We start from the raw sequence: 20081 nt of genomic DNA on the forward strand, positions 1-20081 counted from the left end.
TGTGAGATGGCCTCCTCCATGACCTTCCCTGGTACCGAGGTCAGACTGAAACTTTAGGCTTGCTTCTTTCTAACTGAATGTGAAGACTTCATTGTGTCCTGAAGCTTGTGGCCTCACACTGGTTTGATAGTAAGGCAAGCTAAAGTTCACATTGTTTGTCTGAAGGGGCACTTAGGCTTCTGTAGAAGTAGAGTATTTGTTACTGTCCCCAGCAAGAGGGAACCTACATTAAGAAATTGCAGTGCTTGGCTCATATGTGCATATTTCTCTCATCATCAGACATTTCTGCATGCACAGTGCTCTGGCCCAGACATTTTACTTATTCCCTACTTCTAACAGTCCCTGGGTTTGATTTCGGCAGGTATTTTACTGAGGAGAGGCAGCAGAGGGATACTTTTTTTCTGCAAGATGAGTTACACCAGGACTGTTGTGCCCTGGATTCTTTTTCTCCTACTTCCAAGACACTCAGTAATTGGAAGTATTACAAAAGAGATGACCTAGGAGGTTCAAGTGTGCCAGTTCTTGCATTTGAGTGAGTTCCACATTGGAGAGTTACCAGTGTCCTTCTGGCCAGACTGGTAAATTAAGAGCCTTTTTTTAAAGTCCTGCAGGACTGACTGCTTAAAAGAATCTTCCCTTAGGATGGGTCAACTTCTACAATTCTAACACAGGATTTGGGCTGCTATGGCTGGCTCCAAACAAAGCTTTTCTCCTTGTGGAGTGATGGGCACGAGAAGCCAGTAGATTTGGTAAACAAATAAGGGAGATGGATGCGATTGGAACAGATGCGAATCCAGCTTTTGTTGAAGATGTGATGAACCCAAGTTTTGTGATGGAGAAAGGTGAAAGATTGAAGATGACCTACCTAAGCTTTGACAAAGCTGTATTAAAACTGATACTTTTCAGTTGTAGCTGAGGTGGCCAAAGCAAAGATGGATGACACAGGTCAGCCCCCAGATGGGTGAGACCAGAATCATTACAGTGATGTTGTAAATACAGGAAACTATCTTGATATAAACAAGATCAAAGCAGCACTCGGTGCCTTCCCATCTGATATAACCTAGTGTGGCCTATATCAGAAACAAAAAACACCAACCACATTGTCAGGGGCAGGCAGTGAGGCAGACATGTGAAAGCCCAGTGGACATTTTCTCTTCTGTTTCCACCACTGTAAGCAGCACCGTGTGGCAGCCAAAAAGTTGTCTAAGAGGATGGATTTGATGTAGACAATTAATCATGAAAAGCTGAAAAGAAGTAGTAAAATTTCCAAAAGGCAAAGAACAGTGGGATTAGCTTTGACAAGGCTCTGGACAACCCTATCTAGCAGAGGACATCCCTGCTCACTGCAGGAGGATTGGATTAGATGATCTTTGGACATCCCTTCCAACCCAAACTATTCCATGATTCTATGATTCAAGCCAGTACTGAGTGCCCAGGAATGCCTGAATGTGGCCAAACGCTTTTGACGCATTAAATTATTCATTCTAGTTGTTAATGTCAAAGCTCTTCCAGTAAATTCAGTATTCTTGTTGGGGCGTCCTGGATTTGGCTAGGAACAAAGTTAATTTTCTTCCTAGTAGCTGCTTTAATGCTGTGCTTTGGAATTAGTGTGAGAATAATGTTGATAACACACTGATGTTTTGTTAGGATTTATGTTGTTGCTAAGTAGCACTTAGCCTAAGTTAAGGATTTTTCCATTTCCCATGCTCTGTGAGCAAGCAGAAGGACAAGAAGCTGGGAGGCAGCATGGCCAGGACAGCTGACCTGAACCAGCCACAAGGCTGTTCCATGCTGTAGAGCCTCATGATCAACATAGATGCTGGCGCTGGCCAGCACAGGGCAGATCACTGCTTGGGCAGCAGTCAGCAGGTGGTGAGCAACTGCACTGTGCATAGCTTGGCTTTTCATGGGCTTTATCTTTTTAGTATATTCCTTTTCATTCTATTACTGTTTACTGTTGTCGTTATATTTGAGTTACTAAAACTAAATCTATGAGTTTTGCTTTCCACCCCTGCCAACTCTCCTCCCCTGGGAGGGTAGAAGTGACCAAGCAGTAACATGGTGCTTAGTTGCTGGCTGGGGTTAAAACACAACATGAGGGAAGATTCAGTATGTAGCATTATACCTTGTAGGGACAGTTTTCCAAGAGCCTTAGGTTGAAGATATTCCCTAGTTTTGCATAAGCACTTGTGGTTTCATTTTAGGTTTAACTGGACTTGCCAGACTGGATGGGCAAGGAGCTTTAAAGGAATTAAAGAAAAAAAAAATAGAGTGTATCACCTTTGAAAACAAGAGGAGGTATCCCAGGAAGAGTTTAAGGATGTTGCTAAGTCTTGTAGGAAAAAAAGCAGAGAGGCAAAAGCCCTTTTAGAGCTTAGGCTGCCACTGCTGGTAAGGAGAATAAAAATGGTTTATAAAGATATTAATGGTAAAAGAAGGGGCAAGGACATCCTCCAGTCCTTATTAGATGGAGATGGGAATATAGTAACAAAAGATAAGGAAAAGGCAGAAGTGCTTAACATCTTCTTTGCCTCAGTCTTCAACAGTGGGACAGGTTGTCTCCAGGACAGCTGGACTCCTGAGCTTGCAGATGGAGTCAGGGGCCAGTAGAGTCCCCCTGTAACCCAGAAGGATGCAGTAAGGGACCTGCTGAGCCACCTGGATCCTCACAAGTCCATGGTACCAGATGGCATCCATCCTAGGGTGCTGAGAGAGCTGGCAGCTGAGCTGGCCAAGCCACTCTCCATCATTTACCAACAGTCCTGGCTCACTGGAGAGGTCCCCGGAGACTGGAAGCTGCCAATGTGATCCCATTCACAAGAAGGGCCCAAGGGAGGAACTGTGAAATTCCAGACCTGTCAGCCTGACCTCAGTGCCAGGCAAGGTGATGGAACAGGTCATCTTGAGTGCCATCACAAAGCACCTGCAGGATGGCCAAGGAATCAGGCCCAGCCAGCAGGGGTTTAGGAAGGGCAGGTCCTGCCTGACCAACCTGATCTCCTTTTATGAACAGGTTACCTGTCTGGTGCATGTGGATGTAGTCTGCCTGGTCTGCAGCAAAGCCTTTAACAACATCTGCCACAAGAAGCTCCTGGCACAGCTGGCAGCTCATGGCTTGGACAGATTCACTCTGATATGGGACAAGAATTGGCTGGAAGGCCAGGCCCAGAGAGTGGTGGTGAATGGTGCCACATCCAGTTGGCAGCTGTCACTAGTAGTGTTCCCCCTCGGATCAGTCCTGTTCAACATCTTTATGGATGATCTGGACAAGGGGATTGAGTCAGTAAGTTTGCAGATGACACCAAGCTAGGAGCAGGTGTTGATCTGTTGGAGAGTAGGAGAGCCCTGCAGAGGGACCTGGACAGGCTGGATGGGTGGGCAGAGGCCAATGGAATAAGACTGAACATGGCCAAGTGCAGGGCCCTGCACTCTGATCACAACAACCCCAAGCAGCACTACGGGCTGGGGACAGAGTGGCTAAGAGCAGCCAGGCAGAGAGGGACCTGGGGGTGCTGGGAGAGAGGAGCTGAAGAGGAGGCAGCAGTGTGCCCAGGTGGGCAGCAGAGCCAATGGCATCCTGGCCTGGCTCAGGAGCAGTGTGGGCAGCAGGACAAGGGAGGTTCTTCTGCCCCTGTGCTCAGCAATGCTCAGGCCACAACTTGAGTGCTGTGTCCAGTTCTGGGCTCCTCAATTCAGGAGAGATGTTGAGGTGCTGGAAGGTGTTGAGAGAAGGGCAGCAAGGCTGGGGAGGGGCCTGGAGCACAGCCCTGTGAGGAGAGGCTGAGGGAGCTGGGGGTGTGCAGCCTGCAGAAGAGGAGGCTCAGGGCAGACCTCACTGCTATCTGTAGCTACCTGAAGGGAGGCTGTAGCCAGCTGGGGCTGGGCTCTGCTGCCAGGCAACCAGCAACAGAACAAGAGGACACAGCCTCAAGCTGTGCCAGGGCAGGTTCGGGCTGGATGTTAATAGGAAGTTCTTGGCAGAGAGAGTAATTGGCATTGGAATGGGATGCCCAGGGAGGTGGTGGAGTCATCGTGCCTGAAGGTGTTCAAGCAAAGACTGGATGAGGCACTTAGTGCCATGGTCTGGCTGACTGACTAGGGCTGGGTGCTAGGTTGGGCTGGATGAGCCTGGAGGTCTCTTCCAACCTAGTTGATTCTATGATTCTAATGCAACAGTACTGCAGTGAATGCATCACAACCCCAGAAGCTACCGAAAATGGCAATACCTCATGTGTTTCATGCAGTGAAGAACTGGAACTAAGGAACTGTCACCCAGTTTATGTTCTATGGAGTGACAGATCATGCATTGCACATTTTTTGCAAGTAAAGCCCATAAGCTTCTGCTAGTCTGCATAATGGGCTGCAGATGTCTCCCATCTCCTCTAGGCATCAAGCAGACCCCCCTGTGAAGCTCTGCCTCTTGTTAGTCAAGAGCAGGTTGCAGCTGGACACGCGAGTTGTATAGCAACATGAGCCAGCATGTTGAGAAGGTGACGTGAACGAGATCACAAATCACAGCTCCTACAAAGTGCAGCAATGGCATTCCCAAACACACTGGTCTGCAGCAATGTTTCAGTCTTGTATTTCCCTTTTTGCAGAGATTATATTTTTCCACCCAGTCTGTTCTACTGATTTTCCCAAGGCTAGGTGGCAAGCTAGTGGCAACACTGAGAAGATTCCCTATCTATCTGTCCCTTGCAATCTCCAGCCTCCAACATGTAAAAAAAAGCAGCCACTGCTTGGATAGAACAGAAAAACAAAGCAGGCAAAGACCTTTCCATGTTCCTGTGGAAAAAAACTGTCTTAAATGCATCTCTCTGCTCCTATTTGGTAGCTCCTGTCCCATACTAAGGAGCAGCGACATAACTAACTTTCTGTTGTATACACAAATTTATAACTGATAAATTGACTGCTTTGCTTACCAGTACAATCCTATTGAGTCACTCCAGTAAAAGTGTAATTACATTTTGCTCTTAGCAAGAAACACTCTTAGCATCAATAAAACTTCTGTAACAAACACTAATACAACCACCAGTTGGTTATATTGCTTCTGGGAAATTAAAGTTTTGCCTCGTGATGGCAATGTGGAATACACCCCCAATTACGCCCATGCTTTACAGGAAGACAGCAAAGCCTCACAGATCCTGAAGATGCAGCTTTGAAATTTCATTTCCAGCTGCTAACCTAAGGATAAGCTCAGTTGTGGTGACACGATTTGCTATAGCTAAGCATCTCGTTACATTACATCCAAGATAAAATCAGTATCCAAAGGGATAGCTGGATTGCTTGAAATTAAAGCCATTAGCTCTCAGATGGAAAAAGCAGTAGCTGCATTGCACAGCATCACCAGTTGGATGCCCATATCTCCCCTGATAGCAAGATCTTTGTTGCTAAATCTACAACTCCCTTTCTGGCTCACTGCAGGAGAAATTTCATTTTGTTTTATCAGAACAATCATAAGTAAAACAAAGGAAGAAACAACAGATAAAACCTAAGGCCTTTCTGCCTCTGAAATCAGATACTTTGCAGCCAGCCTAGAAGCTCCACAAACTGACCTACAAAGCAGAGCAACAAAAATACAGAGCAATAGGCACCACATCCTCTGGTGCCACAGGACCCAGGTGATAGCGTTCGCTCGCTGGGTCAAGATGCAGCATAGCCCCAGCATCACCTAGCTTGCAGAGGCTTCACTGCACACTGAAACCAAAGGTAGTTGCAATCAGCAAACACTTAGAGAAATCAGACCAGATTGAATGTCTTTCAAGAATGTCTTAACATTAGCATAGCGAGTATCTGCCAGTGCCCAGCAAGATTTTAGGAAGGAATGAAAGCTGAAAAAGACTCCAGAGAAGAAAAAAAATCTGAATCCATCCCTAGAAAATGTACAGCTATGTGTTCTTTGTCTTCTACCAGCAACGCGAGACCAGCAGCACCTCTGTAAAGACTCTACTGCTTCATTACACAATGTCCTCACCCCACGTTAGTTTTATGAGGTTTCACTCCTAACTTTGATCTTTAGGAGATTTTTACAAATCATGTGGATTGTAGAATTGTGTCTTGGGGTAAATAAGGATGTAAAGAACTATTCAGGAAGAATAATCAGTTCTTTCTCCCCTCCCACTCCCTGTATTGTTCTCATTAGTTCTCATCTGTTGTCCTCCACATCTTAGAATCACAGAATCACTGATATTTTTCAGCTGGAAATGACTTTGAAGATCATCCAATCCAAGCATTCCCTAACTCTACCAAATTTGGTGCTAAACCATGTCCCTTAGGACCACATCTCTACATCTTTTAAACACCTCCAGGCATGGTGATTCAGCCACATCCCTGGACAGCCTGTTGCAGTGTTTGAGAACCTTTTCAGTGAAGATTTTTTTTCTGATATCCAAAACCTCCTCTGGTGCACCTTAGGGACATTTCCTCTCTTCCTTTTGCCTTTTAGTAGAGGGAAGGCTACAGCCTATTTTCAGATAGTCTTGCTTTCTTCTCCATAGCACTGCTCAGACAGAGCCCCAAAACTATGAGCTGCCAGTAGCCTGTCACACTGAAGTCCTAGCCACTGCTTAGTTGTCCTACAATAATAAACTACAAGTTCCTTTTAATTCTCTATCAACACAGATCTCATAGAACATGACAGGAATTGATAAACACCATTTTGTCCATTTTACAAGAAGGGATCACATAAGATACCATGATGAGTCACTGGCATAGCTTAAATAGCATTCCTGTTGTGGTCTCAACACTGAACTCTGGCTCCATCATCAAGGCTCCTGAGAAATCCCAGCAGGATGTTGCCTCATCTGGGAAGAAAAGTGGGTTGCAGTTCCTCCTTAGAAGAGGAGCCAACAAAGGCTTGGCTTTGTTTAAAATATGCAAGTGTCCCCTTCAGAGTGCATAGCTGTTGCTCAGAAATGTGATATAGCTATAGACATGCAGAGCAAGTGCTGTTCAATTCCAGAGATGAAAGCAACGTGAATGGCAAACATGAGGTACATAATTTGAGTTGTTTTTTTTTAGTGCTAAGCCCTAAAGAATAGTGTGATTCTTTAACACCAGATGCAGAGAAGAGTGAGAGAAAACAGAGAATCACCTGGAGCATTTTGCCAAAGGCAGTGGCCAGTGTGTTCTTGGGCATACTTGAAGAAAAGCATGCAGCTATGAGAGGTGCTGGATACGGGCCCAGACTATGCAATAGACTCAACAAAATTGAAAGAAACAACAGAAAGCAAGGAAAAGGCCTGCGTGGGTAATCCAGTACCAAAGAGTACAAGAGCTGATTTAGTTCTGTATGAATAATTGGTGTCGAGACTGTAAAATGAGATGGATTGAAGCTGCGCTTTAAAATGGGATACAAGTGGAAACTCCTCAACAGACCTTCCCAGGAGCCTGTATATATCGGAGGACAATGCTTAGGAGGGTCCAAGCACAAGCTGATAGGCATTCCTCCTCCAAGCATTCACTCCTGGATTGCTACCACAAGGATCTCAGTGTAGAATTCAGGTATGTCCTCAGCTCAGGTGGCACCAGAATAGGTGTTGCCTCCCTGTTGCAAAGGGAGAGAAGAGTCAGGCTCATCATCTGCCTGAAAAGACATTACAGAAGCCCTGTCAGTGGCACAAAGGTGAGGCTTTTTTAATTCAGATACAGGAAAAGGCCACACTTGCCTTTAGCTTCAAAATTAGTTCCAGAAGTCGGCAATGAATGGCATTTTCCCCAAAGGAGACTGAAAACAGTGTATTTTGCCAGACTCCAAGTTCTGAGCACTGCTGACTGAATTTCAGCTTTACACACTTGTCAGAAACATCTGCACATACTGCCAGCAGTAACAAAATGCTAAAGTATCCACTGAGCAGCCTCTGCATACACAGTCTCCATCCTGAGCCTCCTGCAGATGGCTTGGCAACAGCTGTGCCCTTCTTCAGATAACAGATTAAGCCCACTCATTGGAATAGAAATCTCTTCCATCCCTAGGACTCACTCTATTTCTGGATCACCACCAGTTGTTGACACAAAGGTTTTCCCTTTCCAGATGAATGCCCCTTGCAGGATCCCATGCTCTACCTGTTCTTTTGGGGAATAGAGGACTGTTCCCTAGGGCAGGAAAAACATTCTGATGGAAGTTTCTTTCCCATGGCTTCTTCAGAAAGACCTGAAACTTTCCATTTCTCTTCCAGCAAAATTCTCATTTTGCCTCTTTCATGTCATACTTTCAGTTGCTACTTTTAAATGGAGTGTCTCAAGAAGTGATAAAGTGTAATTTATTCTCATGGTTGAAGGGTGGCAGAAGCCAGATAAACTGTCTTTATTCTTTTTTTAACGTGGAAGACTAGAAGTCAGCCATCACCAGCCCCAGAAAGGAACTCTTTGGTGGCTGTTTGAGAAAGGAGGAGAAGAGAAAATCCTCAGCCACCTTAGCTATTGAGCATCAGAACAATTTAAAACAAAGCAAACCAAGACAACCCCCAAACAAACAAACCCCCAACCAACAAAACAAAGGGAAAAGCTCTAAACAACCCCAACATCTGTACTCAGGTGCAGGGACTGCCCAGGCTCAGCAGCCTGCTTTACTGCAGAGCCAGTTAATCTCAAATGGGAAACTGAGGCTAAAATATGGACAGATGGCTCCACAAACACATCCCTGGAGTCTGAAACACAGAAGTCATCAAGAAGAGCCCACAAGGCTTTGACATCACTGACATCATTGAGACATGGTGGGATGGCTCTCAGGACTGGAACATAGGAATAGACAGATCCAAGCTCTTCAGGAAAGACAGGCAGGGGACAAGGGTAGAGGGTGTTGCCCTCTACATGAGTGACCAGTTGGGGCCCATGGAGCTTCACCTGGAGAAGGATGAAGAGCTGATAGGATTATAGGGAAGGCAAGGGAAGGAGACATCACAGCAGGGGTAGACTACAGGCCATTTGACCAGGAACACAGGGTGGATGAGGCCCTCTGTAAACAGATAGGAGCAACTTTAAGTTCACAAGCCCTGGTATTCCTGGGAGATTTTGACCACCCAGATATCTGTTGGATGGACAACACAACAGGGCACCGTTAATCTAAGAGGTTCCTGAAGAGCACTCATGATAACTTCCTCCTTCAAGTGGTAAAGGAACCCACAAGAAAAGGTGCTATGCTGGACCCTGTCCTCACCAACAAGGAGGGGCTGGTGAGTGACATGAAGCTCAAGGCTAGACTTGGTGCAACAACCATGCAATGGTAAAGTTTAAGATCCTTAGGACATCAAAGAGGATGAGAAGCAAGCTCAGTGCTCTGTATTTCAAGAGAGCAGCCTTCATCTTCTTCAAGGATCTGCTTGGCAGTGTCATGAGATAAAGCCCTGGACAGAAAAGGGGGCCAAGAAAGTTGGTTAATATTCAAGGACCACCTCCTTGATGCAGTGCATTCTAAGAAAGAAGGTGGCAGACAAGAGTGCTAGGAGGCCAGCACGGATGAACAAGTTCCTCCTGGACTTACTTGGGCACAAAGAAAGATTTTTTAGGGAGTGGAAGCAAGAATGGGCCACATTGGAGGCCTACAAAGTGAAGGACTTGGAATGCCAATTGATGAAAAATTCAGCATGAGGCAACAATGTGTGCTGGCAGCCCAGAAGGCAACGGTGTGACCAGCAGGACCAGTGAGCTGATTCTCCTACTCTGCTCTGGTGAGACCCCATCTGGAACACTGCATCCAGTTCTGAGGCCCCCAAAACAAAAAGGACATGGAACTGATGGAGAGGCTGAGAGGAGAGTCACAAAGATATCAGAGGGCTGGAGAACCTGAGAGAGCTGGAGCTGTTCAAGCTGGAGAAGAGAAGGCTCCAAAGAGACCTTATAGTAAACTTCCGGTACCTAAAGAGTGCTACAGGAAAGCTGAGGAGGAACTTTTGACAAAGGCTTGCAGTGACAGGACAAGAAGGAGTGGATTGAATTTTGAGAAGGGCAGATTTAGACTGGAGATAAGGAAGAAATTCTTGACAGTGAGGGTGATGAGACAGGAACAGGTTGCCCAGGGAGGCTGTGGATGCCCCCTGCCCGGAGGTGTTCAAAGCCAGGCTGGATGAGGCCTTGAGGAACCTGGGCTGGTGGGAGGTGTCCCTGCCCTGCCCATTGCAGGGGTTGGAACTGGATGAGCTTCTAGGTCCCTTCCAACCCAACCCATCCCATGAATCTATGGATCATTCTGTGATTCCTTCACCCCATCACATTGACAGTAGCCGGTCCCTAGCTTGCTTTTGAGCCAGACAGTACTTTTTCACATAATATATTTTTGGCTGATCTGGGCACAGATTTATCTGAAACTAAGGGAGATTTAATTTGGATGGGGTGGTGAGGTGCTGTTGCCAATTAAATTGCTTACTTCGGTGAATTTTCTGCTCCATTTCACCATATAGCTACATAAAGGACAGCACAGACTTGAGGGATGGTGCAAGTACAGGGTGAGGGAGAAAATTTACTGGTTTTAGCCAAAGAATCAGGCTAATACTGGTACAAACCATGTATGTAACTGTGGCGGTTTGGGTGTTACCTGCCCCCCTACTCTTATGAAATCACCCAGACTAGACTCAGCCGGCTGGAAATTAAGGAATGAAGCTTTATATTTATAGCTTAGCACAATATACAAGCAGCTATTTACAACATTTGGTCTCTTCTCAAAGGCATCCAGTGACAGAACAAGAGGACATAGTCTCAAATTGCTCCAGGGCAGGTTTAGGGTGGACATTAGGAAGAAATTCTTCATGGAAGGAGTGATTGCCCACTGGAATGGGCTGCCTGGGGAGGTGGTGGAGTCGCCATCCCTGGAGGCGTTTAAAAGGAGGCTGGATGAGGCACTTAGTGCCATGGGTTAGTTAATTAGAAGGGTTAGGTGACAGGTTGGACTTGATGATCCTAGAGGTCTTCTCCAACCTGGTGAATTCTGTGATTCTATGAAACATATACAGCTACATACAGCAATATACAAGTTAAAAAAGGTAATACAGAAACACACCAGCCCTCTCAGAAACCTGAGTCCCCAGGAGGGGCTCCCAACCACCCTTCCACCTTCTTCCCACCCCTCTACCTTATCCCAAACTTTGCCTTACGTGCAAGGAGAGCTTGGAGAATCGGCCAGGGGGGTTAGGAAGCAGAAGGATTAGTTACACAGAAAGCAAGCCAGGGAGAACAGTACAGGCACCCAGAAACACACAGCAACTGTTATCTATATTTATGTTCTTGGTTCTATACATCTCAGTGAGCCTACGAATGCAGCAGACATCACCAGTGTTTCCTTTTCACAACCTATCATCTAATTCTTCTCACCAAAATATTCCAGCTAGTCTCAAACTAGCACAGTGACGAAGACATTTCTTTGGGTGGAGGAGGAAATGGTTACGGCTGTCATTTAAGGGAGCACTTTTTTGAACACACATACACGTGATATATGTTTTAAACAGCCTTGGACACTGCACTGAAAGACATCCTTATAAAATGCTGTAAATATTAGATAATATGACCTAATTTAGTGCCAGTAATTGTCTGCTGAGGAAGAATATTCCTGTTTCATAGAATCATTCCCTAATAATGTTCTAAGTCAATGGAAAGCAACATTGTCTTAGGATGCCTGGGACTCAAGACAGTGAAACTAACTGTAAATGAGAAATTAAACTGATTTCTTCTGCTTCGTGTTCCAAACTACATGGAGAAGGAAGGAAAAGACCGTCATCAGAGGAAAGGCAACGAGTTTTTTGTGGTTCTGTGGGGTTTTGTGGTGCTCTCTTTACAGGATGTAAAATCTGTTTCCAGATTTTCTTTTCAATCTACACGTTTGGAATTTGTCCTCTATTACTCACCACCACATTGTTATTTCTGCACTGACAGTATCCTTCAAATTCATGCATTTTAAGGTCACCAAAACCCATCAATGATTGAAAAGGGGTGTAAGTGCAATTTTAAAGAGAAAATACAAGTTGTACACAGTAAATGGCTAACATGCACTCTCTCACAAGAGCCTCCTATTTGGGGGTACTCACCTCCTCTGCAAAGGTGCTGAACACCTGCGGTAGCCAAGGGAGACTGAATGCTCAGCCTGAGCCCTGTAGTAGTGCTCACAGAAACACTTCAGGCTTTAGCAGCTGAAGCAGGGCATAGGGCCGATGAGAATGAGGCTCCTGCTAGCAGCTTGTGCTGACTTTATTCTTGTCTTTATTTGATTATCTTCCCTGTCATGTTTTGTTAGTATCAGCAGGGAAGGAAATTGGTGCCATAAACTATCCATTAGATTGTAAGCTGCCTTCCAAGCTATAATTTTCAATTATTATCCAGCTGCTACCTATATCCTTTGGGGACTGACAATGCAGATGGTCAAGGGAGTGCAATGTAGTAAACAACTGTCTAAAATAGGCTGTGACTTCCATACCTTTTTTTTTTCCTGCCTTTCTCTTTCTTCTTTTTGGTACTCAAGAAGAAAACCAGGAATTTTAAAACAGAATGAAGGACAATAAATACTTGCCATGAGAAATGCTTCATTGAAGTGGCACAGTGCAGCACAAGACGCAGTGCCAGAAATTGTAAATTGCTGACCTTTCAGTTGATGGTTTGCCATCAGCACTGCACAAGTAGCAGTGCTGTCTGACCTGCCTGACTGAAAAGCCGTGTTTTTCCAGTTGATAATCTTTTGCAGTACTACAGTGCAATTCATAAAAATTACTAGCCCCATTTCACAGCTAGGGGAACTAAATAAAACATTGGTTAAGGCATCACCAAGGTCAAAGTGCACCACACCAAGGTTCCTGCTCAATGGTCATGCTTTGGGAAAGCGCAATGACCTGTGTGATGATTTCCTCTACCACTTATTCCTCTCCCTTTCATTGTTGGCACATGACAGGTCTCTGTGATCCAGCAGTGAAAGCTGGTGTGTTTTAACACAACTCCTCAGACAGGGCCCTGGACATAAGAATGAGAACTCTAGACAGGCAAGGCAGGTGAGACAGTGGGGTGGCCCTTGGTGTCAGGGAGGGATATGAATGTCTGACTAAGCTGAGCTTATGGCTTCATGGTATCTCCAGAGAGCAGTATCATTACTACAACCTTTTAAAGTATTGTAAGTTTTTTATAAAATCACTTTCTCCTGGTCCTACATGTCCCTGCCACTAGTTTGTATGGTCTAAAGCATCCACAGCTGCCAAGGCAAGACACAAGGAGCACGCTCACATCAAACACAACTGTTGTAACTTCTGTCTTGACTTGCACAGCTAGAAAAGAGTTCTCAAAAAACTTCTGCATGTATCTTATGTGCAAGAGTCCACTTTCTGGCAGCAGCAGCTAAGAGCAGCCACCATAGATGGGGACCTGCCCTACAGCCTTGCTCTGCAGTGTTTCTGCTGGGATAGGAACCTCCACTGTCCAAGGCCAAACACTTGTGTTCAGTATTCTTGCTACATGCAGAACTCAATCACTAATATTTCCTCTCCAACCCCCACCCCCCACTCCAAGTACTTGCTTTAATTCTAAATTTTCATTTCACATATTTGGCATCAAAATTTTTCCAAAGAAACTACTATCTCTGGATTTTGCTGCAGCACTATGAGTAAATGTCTTACCAGACACCCACACCCAACTACATCTGATAGAAGTTTTATGACTCTTGCAAACATATTGACTACCCAACAATGTGACTCCAATAGTCTTCCCTCTCAAATCTTAATTTTTATTAGAGACTTCACTTCATCTACAGTCTGCTGAAGGATAGGCAACATCTAAAGCCAAGAGCTGCAAATTTTTACTAGGGAGGAGTTCAATGTCAAGTGCAAATTACAGGCTACAGAAACAAGGAGAATGGAGTAATAGTTGCCATGTTAATTCCCACAAGACTCCCCACACAATAGTGGAAGTGGAGTCTTTATCCCATCAGGTATGGATTCTAAGCTGCTTCCATGATGATATGAGTATCTGCTTTGGTCCACTGATCACTGTGTTTCCTCCCAGAGAGATGACACATCATTTGACACTGAATATTTCCATTTCAAGTAACACAAAGAGATGGGAAGAAGGAGTTCCTGAAAGCTCAAGAGAGGCTGAATCCAACTGTCCTGACTCTTCACATTGATCATCCATATACTGACTACAGCTGTCAACTTCAACACCTTCCACCAGCACCATCTAAATGAATTAAAGACTGCTGTTCCTATTGCTTGTGTTTGCAGTAGGTGTGAGAAAAGTCTGTTACACTTCAGTTATTTTCAGATCTGTTCCCAGCTTTATCAGTATCCCAGACTTGAACAAGGAGTTGCTCTGGTTTTCTTCTTTAAAGTTTGCAGTTTAAAAGAAGTCAGGTAGAGATCTGGTTTTGTTAGAGAAATTGAGCAATGGAAGTGCTTCTATAAGCTTCACAACAGGCACTACATGCAATCTTCCTCTTTTAAACATGTTTGAAAAAGCATAATCAGAACAACATTTTGACATTGTCCTTATTCATTGCACAGCAGCATCAATGAATGAGCCAATTAATTGTTTCTTTTCATCACCCATAAACATCCTGACACAAGGCATGAGTTCCTTCCAAGCTCCATCCAGTCTTCAATCCCTGCAATATGTCTTACAACACATTTCAAAAACTCATACAGTGTGTATAAGAGGGGAAATTAATCAGTGCCACATCTCTGGTTTATGAGTCACTGTGGCTCCTCTGATCATATGGGAAATGTGGAAGAGAGGTGGAGTAACTCACATCTGACAAAAGCAATGGTTAATATTCACAGCCATCTGGGCAAAATGCATGTTATCTGATTGCTCTGCAGGAAATAATCTTCATGGTCTCGTTTTTTTTCATCTGCAGTTCAAGTCTTTCTTGCAGCCTTTCCTTTCCCTACTGAAAATACAGTATCTTATTGAATGAAACAGGCAGAAGGAAGGCTCCATCATTCATCACTCCTCCTCCTGCTCTCAGGGCAAGACTACAGAGCAGCTCTCGTATTAGTACTGACCAGGGCATGTTTCAGATGTAAAATGTTAGACATGGTTCTGGCAACTGTACAATTGAAAAAAAAAAAAACCAACCTGATCAGTGGCTGATTCTGAGCTGTAAGAGCAAAATCTCATGTTCTGTTGGGACTGTATGTACTATGTACTGTATGTATGGGACACCTTCAAAGCTTCTCCACGCACATGACTTTCCGACATGAAGCCTTGCAACCCCACTGCTTCTAGTGAGTGAGGCACTATTATTTCTACTTTTTATAGGCAGAAGCAAAAGCACAGAGCTGTCAGACAGAAAGACTAAGCAGCTAAGCAGCAGGCTTCATCATGTGAGTTATTGTACTAATTGCTCAGAGAGACTGACCTCCTTCAGTTAAAAGACACAGAATGGGTCTTCATACATCCAGCAGCTCAGGCAAGGTAACTGCAATCGTTCACTCACCTGTCCTGAGCAAGAAATAGCCTTTTGCTAGATGAACTGTCCCTCTCTCCCTCATGATCATCAACATGCAAGTGAGAGAAACATGGAGTGCTGCATGCTCTTCTGCTTCACAGAGACCAGGGACTGCAATGCCAACAAGGTGAAAGCACATCTGGGCAGTATGAAAAAGTCTTTGCAATGAAAAGACACTGGCTCTGGGAGACTGCAACATGCAAGTCTTACTGCCTCTCGCATTGAAAGACTTCAAAAGAGATATTAATTCTTAGGTGAAGGACCACCATCCTTCTGAAGGATACCTAATTCATATATATATATATATATATATATGAAATAGACAGGAAATACAGGGTTTTTTTGAGGGCACCAGTTTGATGACGGAAAAATTTAGCCCAGGCTTCATGTGACACTCAGTTCAGGGAAGAGATGATAGGTAAGCTCTTTCTTGCCACAGTGTTCACACACTGTAAAGCCAAGTGGTGGAAGAATACCCTCTCTTCATTTAAACCTGCTCCATCCAATGCAAGTCAATGCCCTCTAATTCCTCTAAATGTTCCAGCATCACTCAAGACAGAGGTCCTAGGTCTGAATATTAGTGTCCTTGGGTAAATCACATAGATCAAAACTATGATCAATGGACAGTGGTTTTGCACCTAGTCTTTGACACAATTAGCTGTTTTAAGCAGGGCATGATGATCCTAAATATCAAGTGTCCTATAGGGTAGATGCCATAGGAATCCTGACCTGTATCCCCAAATAAATAACCATCTTGAGTGACTTTGGAGTTAGCTTCTTTCCAGCAAACCTTTACCTGTAAAGGATATGTTGAGGCTTCACTAATATCTGTAAAGTGCTGCAGGAGTTGTAGCTGTATGCTACGGACATTGTTCATCTTGCCAGCTGTTAGCGATTTATGACGAAACCCCACTTAACACAGCACACATACGAACCACCTGTGCTTTGCAAAAACCCAGCACAGAAATGAGGACTGCACTGGATCTGCAGGTCAGCACCAGCACATCGAATGTCTGAGCACAACTCAGTGGTTATGAATATGGATGTCCAAATAAGGACAAGACCATCCTAGCAAGGTGAGAAGTCAAAAGAGCCCTAAGATGGCTCAGTGCAATTAGAGAAACCTCTTATGCCAATATTTTTTCTATATTCATCTTCACATCCAAGATCATCACCCTAAGGTGACAAGGCTATTGATTTGAGATCCATTTCTCTGGGGCAGGTATTTCTCACCACAACAAAGACTACAGACAATAAGCAAGGGTACCCTTGATGCATCATAGATCACCTTGGCAAGTATCAACCTCTCCCCAGATAAGTTATGTTGCAGATGACTTCTGATGCTAGTCCTCAAGCAGCAATTTCTTTAATTAAGCATCAGGGTAGTATGGAGGAAGGCCAGCCTTATGAACAGATCTATAGGAGGAAGAGAGCACTCTGGATGTTATTGGATTGCCAGGCTGGATAAAACTTCACCTCCTACCTTCCAGCTTCCAATGGCACTTCTTCCATTCTGTATTCCTCTTACTAGCATCAGAATGTAAGCTGGAAGGATGTGTTTCTGCATCAGACATGTCAGTGTCAGTCTTCCCTCCTGCTGGTACTGCCTCCTCAGAGTGTCAAGGAAGCTGCTGGCATCTTCCAGATTATTACCTCACACAGCCCTCTGCAAGTTTTGCTGTTGGATCTCAAGGTTACTCAACAGGGTTGATATACACCATGCTGAGCCTCTGGAAGTAGAATGGAGGCAGCTTTTAGTGTATTAAACAGACAGGTGGATCGTGTGGGAGGGGAAAAGTGAATGACCCATATACCGGTTGAAGAAGGGTCTTGAATTTCCTTCAGTGGAAAACCACTGTGTGTTTACTGCCTGTAAAACACAGCTCAGAGAGAAAGATCATTACCTGACTCAAGTTGCTGTAATTCCTCCAGCACACTACCAGCCCAAATCACCTTGTCTCTTCATTCTTTCATCAAGCAGAGTAGTGCTGTCTTTGTGCCTCTATGGGAAAATATCCTGTAGGGAAGAGAACAAAGAATTAACTTTGTTTGCTCTGGCAGCAGTTTTGAAAACCACTAGTGATTCTGGCCACCATGCCCACGAAACCATAATTCTAGTCCAGACCACAGACCTATTATTTATGCAGGGAAAATAACTTCATACATTCAGTAATAAGTTGTCAGCAATGCCTGGTGTGATGGTTTGGGTGTTACCCACCCTCCCCCCCACACACTTTGGAAATCACCCAGACTAGACTCAGCTGGCTCTGGGAATTGAATGAAGCTTATTATTTACAGCTTAGCAGAATATACAAGCAGCTATTTACAGTATATACAGTTATATACAGAAATAGACAAGGTAAAAGGTAATACAGAAACACAACTCCCCTCCCAGAAACCTGAGTCCCCAGGAGGGGCTCCCAACTGCCCCTTCACCTTCCCCCTGCCCCTCTCAACCTTACCCCAGTCCCAAGGAAGAATGGAGGCTTGGCCAGGGGGTTAAGAAGCAAAGTGGATCAGTTAAAAAAAAAAAAAACGGAGGGTGAGGTTAGAGAGGGAGATGCAGCTCGGATCTCTCCACCCAGCAGGAGTAGAGAGTGCCTTATCTATGTTTTGATTCTTATTCTTATACATCTCAGCAAGCCAATGAGTGAGGTAGACATCAGCCTTGTTTTCCTTCCACAGCCTATAATCTAGTTCTTCTCATCAAAACATTCTAGATAGGCTCAAACTAGCACACCTGGCTGGTGGGGTAGTGGGCACACTGCTGCAGCATGCTGTGCCCGAGGACTAAGGCATGGTTTTGGAGGCATGCCTTTTCTCTGATTTGTTGAGTTTTCCTTTGCAAATAGCCCTAGCTGATGATAAAGAAGTAAGTTTTGGAGATGGCAGAGGCTGGGAAGAGGCTGAAGGGGTTGTGTTCCCTCTTCAAGGAACTGCAAAGCAAAGAGGTTCTCATTGTGATACCACAACTCAGGAAGTGAGGGCCAGAGAATAAGGAGGGAGGTTACAGAGATGGGATGAATGACTCCATTAGGAGTCCCTTTAACTTTAAATGAGAACAAGAAAATGAATTTACAGAAGGTCTGTGCTTAATTTCCACCTGTCTTTCTACCACTTGCTCCCAGCATGTGCTTTGTCTGGAATACCAAAACTAGACAACCTGGTCCTGAGACAGACTTGGATTTCACAACACATGCTCATTCTGACTAACACCTTGCTGCCTGCAGGCCTTCTACCTTTTCCTTGCCAGATGGGGGAGAACATCGGATCTACATGGCACAGGTGTAGAAGAGGCTTGTGCTTAAGCTGAGCAGTAAATAAGTGGACTGGCAATCATGAGAACTGTCAACACTTCCATGGCCATTTCATAGTGCTCTGTGTTGAACCAAAGCATGAGATTTCCACTCTTTTATTAGTTTTCCTGAGAGTGATGGGGTTGTTAATATTCATCTTTCTCTGACACAATTTGGTTTCAGAACCTCCATGGGAACCAGTCAGATTAGAATAATAAAATAATAGTAAATTGCTTGTGGCAGAAATTGTATATAAAGACCCTCTAACACATTCAGTCTCTGGACAGCAACAAGAACATGATAACTGGATTAGGCTTCTAACAAGATTTTGATGATTGATGAAGCCAAATGCAACCTTTAAAACAAAAACTTCACTCCCCCCAGTCACATCTGAGCTGTCAATAGAGACACTTCTTCATGAATTAGTCTGTTTATGCATTGCCTTTCTCAGTTGCTCCCATTTGCCACAAAAATGGCCAACCCAGCTTATTCTGTTCGGGCATTATTGAATCACTATTACCATTGCAAATGCTTCCAAGGGAGATAATGTTAATAACAGTCTCTTCCATCAGATCCTGTCAGTTCCTGGGTTGATTAATATTCCCGTCTGCAAGGAGCATTTTGTCACTTAGAGAGAGCATATTGCTTGGCTCCTAAACTATTCTTCACGGTCTGGCACGCGCGCATTGTGATCTGCCATTATTGCATTACTGTTTACACAGCTTGAGAGGCTTCACACAGAGCAGTTAGGAATTCAGACAGATTCAGACCTGGAAAACAAGAAAATCTGAGTCAAAGATCTTCAGGCTGTCTGGATCCCTTCATGCCCCATGTCACATCACCACTGACCGCTGCTGTCATCCTTTCTCCACCTGGGGTGCAGGTGGCAGATGCATTTCTGTACGTATGGCCAGTGCACTGATGCTTGCAAGGATGATCACAGGCAAACTGCTGGCTCCAGCGTGCCACGAGCTCCTTACATACTGTTCCCCTGGGGAGCCGCTACTGTCTTTTGGAACAAGTTACCTCCATCTCTTGTCAAGAGCTGCCTAGGTGGATTCAAGATCGGGTTTTATTTTCATGGAAACAGCCATCACCTGGACATCCCCGGGAAGCCTCACTCGTGCAGCACACAGCTGAGCAGAGCAATCTTCATTTTCCACACGAGCCGATCACGGAGTCCACCACTGAACACTCCACAAAAGATCCACTTCTCATTTATGCAGACTACATGCAGCACATGAGTCCAACAGCAAGATTCCAAGACAAACCCAAGGGCAATTAAAGCCTGGTCTGTGCCATAAACGATGACTGGAAGTATCGATTTTCCAGTCTGGTCTAAAACAAATGTGCAGGAGGATTTGTTTTGTCGA

General features: G+C 44.7%; 1 long non-coding RNA gene across 2 annotated transcripts in view; it reads right to left on the reverse strand.

Annotated features, from left to right (window-relative positions):
- LOC135182253 (uncharacterized) overlaps nucleotides 1-19714 on the reverse strand; it is a 29769-nt gene extending 10055 nt beyond the window's left edge. The window contains exons 1-2 of one of the 2 annotated variants that reach the window (XR_010305129.1): nucleotides 19229-19714; nucleotides 17317-17429 (exon numbers count right to left, since the gene is read on the reverse strand). This is a non-coding gene — a long non-coding RNA (uncharacterized LOC135182253). The remainder of the gene's footprint in view (nucleotides 1-17316; nucleotides 17430-19228) is intronic. The other variant, XR_010305130.1, reaches the window with a different exon arrangement.
- Nucleotides 19715-20081: the final 367 nt, after the last annotated feature.

Source organism: Pogoniulus pusillus, chromosome 16 (assembly GCF_015220805.1).
Source record: "Pogoniulus pusillus isolate bPogPus1 chromosome 16, bPogPus1.pri, whole genome shotgun sequence".
NCBI lineage: Eukaryota > Metazoa > Chordata > Aves > Piciformes > Lybiidae > Pogoniulus > Pogoniulus pusillus.